This window comes from Ctenocephalides felis, unplaced genomic scaffold (assembly GCF_003426905.1).
Source record: "Ctenocephalides felis isolate EL2017-DRISC unplaced genomic scaffold, ASM342690v1 CF-g0.4_SCAFFOLD_01170, whole genome shotgun sequence".
In the NCBI taxonomy this organism is placed as follows: domain Eukaryota; kingdom Metazoa; phylum Arthropoda; class Insecta; order Siphonaptera; family Pulicidae; genus Ctenocephalides; species Ctenocephalides felis.
This window is the reverse complement of record NW_020537324.1, coordinates 8,975,443-8,985,234: the sequence shown is the minus strand read 5'-3', so window position 1 is coordinate 8,985,234 and position 9,792 is coordinate 8,975,443.

Below are 9,792 nucleotides of genomic sequence, written 5' to 3'. Positions count from 1 at the left end.
TTAATCGCCATGTCAGTCATGTGTTTGACGCTAAAAAGAACTAAATGAGTCATGTCAGACATATATGTCTAATATGTCAATCGCAGATATCCGACGCAAACAATACATTTGCAGTATGTTTTAAAAACTATGCCTAGCTGGAATGAAGCCAGAAAATTTATTGGCTTGTCGAGAAAAAATTTTTAATAATAAGCCATATCAGTCATATATATGGGTGACATAATTAATAGCATTTTTCTAGTAATTTTAGCAAAAAAAAATTTTTCCTTGATACATTAAGATTTTTTGATACATTTTTAACTAAATTATCTAAAAAAGTTACCATGTGAAATTGTTCCTGATATTATTGTACCTATTAACGTGTTAATTAACACGTTAAGAAAAAATGGATCAAAGCTATTTTATTAATTAATTAATTTTAATCCATTTTTGCTTGAAAATACAGATGCAACATATATTTCATGGTAAATATATGATCACTATTAGATAAATTCTAATTATCTAACCGATAACTGATGGATTTCCATATAAAAACAGTCGAAAAGCAACAGTTTTAGTACAACAACTAATGTTAATTCCTGATTCAAATATGAGAATGAAACAACTAATTTTTGGCTTGTTTTATTTTATCATATCATTTATTTTGTAAAATAACTTATTAATTATTACTATCTATATAGAATTATCAAATTGATAAAGAACAATTTTTTTTCAAAATATTATCATTTTTTGCCAATTTTTACTTTTTTGGCGGTTTATGCAAAAAAACAACAAGTGTGCATATCTATAGCTGAGTGTAAACGCATTTTTTTCTTTCATAAATTTTGTTTGTAACTAGAACCAGAATTTTTCGATATTATTTATATTTAAAAAAAACTATAACATCTATAATATATTCCAATTGTTGATGGCAGATTCCCAATCGCTGAGAGCAAAACTACTATTATGTTAGAAAAATTTGAAAATTTTGAGGAAAAATTTGTGCAGATACTTTAAAACTTATATGCTGTTTTGTTTGATAGCCAATCTTACCTACTGAAAAATTGACCAAGAAATTTAATCTGTATCCACAGTTTGAAATGTGAAGTATATTAGTTAAAAAATTATGTTGTAATTATTAGTAGAGGTTATTCGAAGTGGGGCGCTTACATATGTTTCCAGAATATTTTTCGAAAATAACGCAAAATTCTTGAAATTACAATACATAATTTGTGTTTGAGCATAATTTTACATATTAATATAAATAAAATATAAAAATTAATTTGTAGTTTAATAATATCAGTTAAGTGATTATAAAATTAAATTGTTGAAAAAATTAAGACAGAGTAAGCGGGCGCGGTCTTAATTGTTATAACTTCAACATTCAGAAGGATTTATTTGTTGATCAACCAGATTGCTTTGAGATATCTATAAATTAATATAAATAACCTGAAGCAAAGTCCCGCATTCACCTTGTTTATTTCATGTCGTTTATTTTAAATCAATTTAATTCCTATTTTTTCGTGAATATTTATTTATCCGATAAATACATCCCTGCATGTCACGAATTCCAAATAGATATCTTAGAACAAAAAATAAAATATCAAACAAAAAAGCGTTTTATGGCGCGCTATCGATAACCTGAGGAGTTTCGCCGCTAACCCAGCAAAAAGCCCCCATCGAACAAAACAGGAGTGACAGAGTACATGATAGCCCTACGATACTTGCGAGAGACCGGCTCAGTCGTATCGGCGCCCCCCGTATTATAAATCGAAATCGCTGTGAAATAAAACTGATGTATACTTCATCATAGATATCATATCATATATCAGTTCGGATACATCCTGTGTGTATGTATTTATTTGTTTCAAGATCCATAATCTTTGTACGATTTTTCTTTTCCGAGAATTCTCCGAGACAAAGTGTGGTTTGTTAAAGTAAAAGAGGGAGTTTCGTACTTGTACTTGCGTATTATGATGTGGGGTATATGATGCTTGTTACTGATGCATCGTTAAGTTAAAAATAGATGTTAGACTTTGACTAGACTTATTTACAACCGAATGTATTGTTTTCTTCGAATTGATGAAATTTGTTCTCTCATTTACAAGAAAATTGCTATTAACATTTGCATGTACAATTCTTTTTTCTAATTTTCGAAAATATTTGCAGATGTAGTGGGTGAATATGCTAAAAATTAACTATATTTTTATATAAAAAATATTTTTATCTTAATGCTTATTATCTTAAAAATATATCGTTAGCTTCTCTAGTACTAGCAAAAAAGCAAAAAAGAAAATTTTTGCACATCTTTACGTTTCAAAGGTTTCTGAGCATTTGGCGTACCTTAGAAAGATTGGTTTATGAGTATGTGTGTGCGTGTGTGTGTGTGTGCGGATACAAATTTTCGTCAACAATTTCGGGATCACGAATCATATCTCTTCGGGATCACGAATCATATCACTACGGGATCACGGATCTTTAGCTAAAGTGCTAAAACCGACATTTTCCTAATTTTTCAAAAATATCACACATAAATCCTTATTATTGATTCACATTCACAATTGTAATCCACGAATATTTGTCGGAGTCCCGCGTAAAGATAGATGGATAATTTATTTCATTGCACGGCTTTGAGGTCGCGCTTTAGCGATCAAAAAACAGAAAAGATAAAAGCTCTTCAGTATATGGAGAGCTCGAAAGCTGATTCAAAATGAGCACAATGAAAAAGCTTTAGTTTCTCAGAATGAACATAAGTCATACAACAAGCATGCATATTTTATACAGTAAAGTATTAGCGGTTCATATTCAGCGAGCTGGAGTTGTGTGATTATTTATATCATATGTAGCTAACGCAGAAATTGTGCGATGACCTAATTATTTTTATTATTATGTGTAATTTTATTTTATACAAATCTTTATATAATGAAATTAGCTTGTGTAGAAATTTGTTCAAAACTACATTTACCGATTCATCTCATGGAAGTCCTAATAATTATAATGAATAGTATTTAACAAGGCAATATGCTGGTACTTTCCGTATCAGAATTCAAATTTTTAGGAGCTTTAAACTTCTTCGAAAATTTTGAAAAAAATTAGATTTTTAGAATTTAGTTTTTTTGCAAAATTTGAATTATTTTTAACATTTTTGAATTTTTTTTAAACATTTAAAAAAACATTTTTTTTAAAAAAAACTTGAAAAATCTGATTCTTTGGAAGTTTTCAATTTTTTTGACAGTTTTTAAATGGTTCCGTTCTCTCAAACTAATTTGTCATTTTTTAAACTTTTTGCACGGTATCTTCAAAATGGCTAGCCCTGCCTTTGCCAAAAACTAATCAGCACGTCTTCCAATTTATTCGAATTATGCAATTCTCCCATTGCTCTATTTACATATTCATACGTCGCACATAGTTAAATTAACCCTTAAAAATTACCAAAACCTACAACCTATGAAATTTTACAAAAACCTCTACGTTTTAATTATTTCAAGCATGCTAAAATCAGTTCTAATTAGAAACAACCATTTATATCAGTAAATTAAACATAGTTAAGAACGGATTTAAAGAAACGAAATGCATTGCTCGCCTCGCAGCATAATGAGACTTTTACATCTTAAATTCTAATTTAGATGTGTGTCTTCAAGGCTTCAAATTACATCTAGTACATTCCCCAGCAAGTAGAAATAAAGAATGAGTCGCAAAGGATTAATTTATAACAGGGAATGTGCACTTTATATTTTTATACTGAGAACTAATGCCCCTCAGTTTAAAAATGCAGGGCTGAGATCTAACTGATAAAGGATACAGAAATTATGAAATATGTTTCACTGAAATGAAAAAAAATAGATAGTATTTAAATAAATTCATTACTTTGATTAGAATATCAAATACTAATTGTACAAATTAAAGTCCATAAAAATTTTATCGTCGCTGATACCAATATATCAGATAATTTCAAATAAATTGCCCTAGATAATATATTGTCTAAGGTGTCATAATAGTCTCTAGTATTTTGTGTTGTCATCAATCAATCTCACGACAATTTAGGAAAATCAGTCATCTATTCTAGTCTCGTAAAATATAAGACGAAGAAATGAACATATTTTTACGGATTCTTGCACAGCATGGTTTGAAAAAAACTTAGGGATGACAGCATAATTTTTTATATGTAATAATAAATTATTAATAATGTAATCGTAATGACTTGTCGGTAATGAAATTTAACGTTCTACTTCTATAAAAAAATTAATTAGCATAATAATGTTATTGATTTGATTATAATTGCTATGTACTAACGTTAATAAATTTTGAATTACATCAATACATTGAAATAAAAAACTATCGTTGAAGTTAGACAAAAATTATTGATATTGAAATTATATATTTATATTTACTTCACAATAATCTAGCTTTATCTAAAAACGTTTTATGGATTCTGTCAATTTAAATAAGCCCTAAGTATATGCAACTTTTATTTCAAATAGATAAAATTCTTTACCATCATAAAAACAATTAAATATTCTACGATATCACGTCTCTCAATAATAGAACTTAAGGAATCGATATCAGTATAAATATTAGATGGACTTGATTCCACCAAAGTACTTTGAGAATCTAGAATCGCACGTGCAAATTGCTAATATTATCATTTCTCATAAAGATCTGACTACCATAAATTGTTTGTTATAATTCTGAATGTATTTTATGCACACTGATATCTACTTACTGGCACGATATAAACTATTCATAACTGACCATTTCGGAATGGTATTCTCAAAGTTTCATTGCATGTATTTAGATTATTTAATTATACAAATGATCGACAATTTTGTTTATAAGTGCCTGTAGATAAACAACTGAAGAAATTATTTGATTTCATTATTATGGTATATAAATGTCTAAGAACATTAGTAAGGCCGCGTTGCCTTAGTTTTTACAATACTACATTTGCTATTTTTTCATAGTAATTTAATATTATTTTTGACCATATACTGTCTTCACACTAAAAAAAAAATTAGCTAACAAAATTTTATTATTGCAGATTATAAAAGCATCATAAAAATAATTTATAATTTATTATATACATTGAATTATAAATTAAATTGGATAATTGTTTTTTTATCTAAACTAAAAAAATCAAATCGGAACCATTAAATATACATGAAAATTTTATAATCAATTGCAAAGAAACGGTCTGGCCGATCTTTGTCTAAAACTAGTCTGCACGATTACTAGTCAAATAATATTTTCGAACAGTTTTTGAATTTTCGAAATTGGCTCAGAACTTCTAGTTGAATTCTGTATTTTTTTGCTCATTATAAAAAATGACTTTTCAAAACGGCTATCAAAAAATCTTACCAATATCAATTTAGCCGTTTTTGAGAAAACGTCCAGGTCTATTTTAGACAATCTCCAAAAAAATGCTGGTCAATTTTTCAAACGTACATGATTTTTTTAAATCAGACTTGTTTTAATATATTTTAGTTTTAGTTATATTTTAGTATTTTCTATACGATTATGATAAGAAATGTCCTCAAATCAAATCCTCAAAAAATGTTTCATAAAAATTGTCGAAATAAAGATTTTTATTAGTTAATTTACAAGAAAATAGACCACCCGATCTTCACCAAAAACTAATCAACACGATTTCCAACCAATATTTTTCGAACGGTTTGTATATACTATTTAAAATCGATTCAGGCTTGAAGGCTAAAACGTGGATGTTTTTACACTTTTTTGCTAATTATAAGGGAACTGCTTGGCCAATCGCCGCGAAATACCGTTAAACGCTAGTCCTCATCAGGATACATGAAATAGGTTTAAACTTTTGAAATTGGTTCAACCGTTGTTGACAAAATGTCCACCAAAGGTCAAAAATTGGCTAACGTACACACACACATAATTTTTACAAATTTGGTCTCATTCGATTCAGAATGGATTGAAAGGTCGAGAAAACATAAAATTAGCGAGTCGGATTTTTTTTTATGAAAATATAAACTTAAAGAGTTAAAATTCGGTTTAGATTGACTATTACAACCGAAATATACATAAATGCAAAATGAATAAATATATACAAGATATAAAAATATCTCTCTCGTATGCAAACAGATTTTGAGCAAATTCAAAACCTAACTAGTATGAAAAGTCCAAGTATAAAAAAGCAAAATTTTACTCCAACCATAACTAAACTTTATTGACACAGAGTGTAAAACTTTGCGAACCTCTAGTGCTCATCTTCCGTCTAATATAGGAAGGCGGAATCATAGGTCACTTATAAATATCGGTCCGGTCTGCGAGGCACGTATGGCTGGGGTGGCTGCGAATCTGTGCTCTGCACACACTTGATTCGGCTCGCAGCCGCTTTTTCCCATGCCTCGGCGCGGAAAACCGCCGGGTCAATGTTCCGGACGCGAGACTAATACTAATATCTAGAATTCTAGACCGAAACGCAACCGGAAATATGTTGCATTGTTCCGAGGATTGCGGAAGAATTTGTAAGCATGGGTGGTTGCTGGTTGGTATCGGATTATAATGGGTACGAAAGGCAAAGAATTGCCTCATGTTCCTATTGATGATTCTAGTTTTTCACTTTAATGTATTGATGTAGAGGTAGGTATATAGCAAAGTTGTAAAACCAAATGTTTGCTTTTATTTCAATTTTTAATTAATTAAATTTTCATACCAAGTTTTTAGCAATTACTCGCAAATAATAGTGAATATAACAAATGTGGTATTGTCTACAAATAATCAACATGCAAGTCATATCATTTACTAATTAATCATGACAATAAAATATTGTTTTTATTAATCAATAATAATGTTGTAAGAACTGAGTTATTTTGTGTAGAATCTATAGAGCATAAATTCATTTCCACGACTTATATTTTACAAAACCAGAACATATATTTTTTTTTTTGAACAGCGATCAGAACCTTACGTGCTATGAGCTGTTGAGCTGAAACTTCTCCTTACTCCATATTTTTTTAGATGGTAACCCAATGGTTAATCCATCCATATTTGATGATTTTTGTTATTAGAATTAATCTAATAGGGCTGACATTTTATTGGTGCAGCAATGCCTGGCAAGGGCTATTTTCACTTGAAAACATATTGCTATCTATATTTTCAAGTGAAAATCGTTGTCACTGCTGCCTGACAACAGGCTGCTCGAAGTGGGTATCGAACCCGGGACCTCTGAAACAAGTCCCGTTGCTTACCTACGGGCGAGCCCAACCAGAACATATGAATGATTTTTTTAAATCGTTCAGCGCAACATTATTTGTGCACTTGAATAGAATGGAATTTTGGGAAAACTTTAGTTTTGAGTAAATTTTATAAATAATTTTATAATTATTTTATAAATCTCTAAGCTTTACAATTCGGGTCTTGGCTAAATGGCAATTTATCTTCTGTTTATTTAAAACTTCTATATGCTCGAAATGCTATTTTTTTGGAAAAATTGTGATCGTTCTAATTGAGCTGACAATCATAGATTTTATACATCATGAAATTAGGAATATGCTACAAAAATATAATGATAATGGATCTATTAAATTTTTAGTTATAGGTTTTTGGAGTTTTGCAATGTTTAATAATTAGCAAGTTAGCAATCGTCAAACTATTTTCACTCGACGTCTAGGAGTTATAGGATTTCAACGAAGAATTTAATTATATGCCGATTTTTAACGTCAGAAAATTTTATTTCAATATTCTTATGTTTTGATGGTTAAACTCGCAGAAATTACGAAATACAGCCTGATCATGCTCTAAAAATTTTGGTCAATTTTTGTTGAAAAAAAAATCGTTTGGATTGAATAAACTCTGTGATAGTTACAGGGTTCATTTATCACGAAGTTAGAAATTTCATACAAGGTTATGAATTTAGATATAACAATTTTCGAGTTATTTCACTTTAAAATGTAGCAGCTTAAATATGAGCAAAATATTGACAAGAAAAACTATTTTTGCGGAGATGCAGATAAACAATTAAAAAAAATTTGATTTGTTGGTCAAAAATGATCATCACACACATGATTTTTTTGGCTAATTTTTAAAAACCTAAATTTTCATCCTCTTACCACAAATCTCTGTTTTGTAAGAATTATTTTTAACTTCTGTCAGTGCACGTTTTAGACTGAATTTCAAAGAATTTTTTTTTCTGATTTTATAAAAAAGCCTAATTTTACATTTAAAAAAATTATTTCATTAAAGGTTGTCCAACTCTATAACTTATTTTTATGTACTGGATCAATTTTCTAAACATTTTTTAAAATGCTTAATTTTCTTTAAAATCTTCAATTTTTACCTTCCCAATTTCATTGTTAATTTCATAACAGATCAATTATCGTCGTTTTGTGAACGGTTTTTTCTCCTTCCGTAACTTAACAAGTGTGTCTAAATTATTCTATGATAAGTGTATAGAGTAAAGTAACTTGGAGCCCTTTGTGAAGCTTTCTCCAATGATATTCTCTCCAAAAAACGGTATTTTCTGAAAGATAATATCGAACGTACGACGTCAAATTTAGTGTCCGTATGTAACGGAACAGCTGAATGCCTTAGGTCATGCCGGCGTATAATCCTTCACTATATCTCTAACGCAGAGTTCGGTGTTGGTACAGATAGTGGCTCAAAATATGGTAATTGCCACATACTGTGCCATGCTTATGATTCATGCCATTCTAAATCTGCGTGTCTGTGTTCCGTCTGTGTTGTTTGTACGAATCCCTATTCGTATTTAGATTGCAATCCTTTTCATGGAATAGCTTATAGTGTATGTATCACAAGCCCTATAGATGATAGTAGACTCTCACTAATTATCTGAGCAGTGTGAATGGATGCTTAACCCTAACACTACACTGCTGAATGTTTGTTAATTTTAGTGTTGCTTGTCAACGAGGATGAAAGGACTAAAATTTCAAACAGAATGGGTTACTCAAATATGGAAAACCAAAGATCAGTGGTGCAGGACATATTTTACCTGAAAGTAAATTGCTTTAACTTACCACATAGTAATTGAAAATTTTGAAAAAAACTTTTTTTTTTGAAAATTCTGAATTTTTTTAAAAAGTGAACTTTTTTCGAAGCAATCGTGCGTGTAGCTTTTTAGAGACGAAATATTGAAGCAAAGATGTAAACAAAAATTTTACCAATTATTAAAATATCTAAAATATTTTCAAAAATTGGCCAAAAATAAATCTTTAGACGGCCAACCACTTGGTTTCAATCAAAATCTTCGAATATATATATATATATATATATATATATATTTTGTAGAGTTTCGAACAAGAATCCAAAAATAATACAAAATAAAAAACAAGAAAAGTTTTTAAAAAAACAATTTCTTTATTTAATTATTTGTTTATTGTCGACGTTTCGGAACTAGGTACGTTCCATCTTCAGGACATCTGTCAAGAAACTAGTTCCGAAACGTCGACAATAAACAAATAATTAAATAAAGAAATTGTTTTTTTAAAAACTTTTCTTGTTTTTTATTTTGTATTATTTTTGGATTCTTGTTCGAAACTTTACAAAATATACACAAATCCAAGACTCTACCATTCAATATATATATATATATATATATATATATATATATATATGGTATATATATAAAATTTCAACTAGCCAATTCACTTGTATAGCATAATTTTCGTTAATAGACATTCTCAAAGGAGTTATAATTCTCTTTTTTATCTATATTAGTTAAGTATCAAATTATATTTATTATTTAGTATCTCCATATCTCCAATTATAATCTGATAAGGTCAATGTCTCTTCAAGGCTACGTTTGATGGTATATATAATTGGTCCCCAAGG